Source organism: Coenobita brevimanus, chromosome 23 (assembly GCF_032717465.1).
Source record: "Coenobita brevimanus isolate Jiangsu-jjx chromosome 23, ASM3271746v2, whole genome shotgun sequence".
NCBI classification, from domain to species: domain Eukaryota; kingdom Metazoa; phylum Arthropoda; class Malacostraca; order Decapoda; family Coenobitidae; genus Coenobita; species Coenobita brevimanus.
Window position 1 is genome coordinate 32,744,017 of NC_136976.1, and position 539 is coordinate 32,744,555.

A 539-nucleotide genomic window follows, 5' to 3' on the forward strand; every position below is an offset into this window, starting at 1 on the left:
ACGTACACACAAGATATGGAGAGAAATATAGAACAAAGAAATAACGCAAAAAAATAAACACAAAAACAAAAAATAAAGCTATTGGGACATACAATAACACAGATAAAAACAATGCGAAGTAAGGAATAAATGCAACAAAAAATTAAAGGGGCCAAAATACTGAAAAAAAAAAAAAAAAAAAAAAAAAAAAAAAAAATATATATATATATATATATATATATATATATGATCAAAGGCAAAAAGCAAAAAGTGTGTATATACCTAGACATGATAAGCGAGTTCCGGGAAAATATATATCGAAAAAAGCTATACACCCTGTTGCCAACGGCCATACCACGTTGAGTACACCGCTTCCCGTCCGATCAGCGAAATTAAGCAACGTTGGGTCTGGTTAGTACTTGGATGGGTGACCGCCTGGGAACACCAGATGCTGTTGGCATAACTCTCTACGTGTCAAGTGGGGTTGGTGGAGGATTAGTGCCCCTCCCTGTAAAACAATTAACTCTAAGCCCTTGGCCACCCCGTTTCGGATACACGGC

The 539-nt window shown here is 36.7% G+C and overlaps 1 non-coding gene across 1 annotated transcript; it reads left to right on the forward strand.

Moving 5' to 3' along the window:
• The first annotated feature begins 320 nt into the window (after positions 1–320).
• Positions 321–439, forward strand: LOC145393211 (5S ribosomal RNA). Its single transcript, XR_013896164.1, has one exon. It is a non-coding gene; the product is annotated as a 5S ribosomal RNA (ribosomal RNA).
• Positions 440–539: the final 100 nt, after the last annotated feature.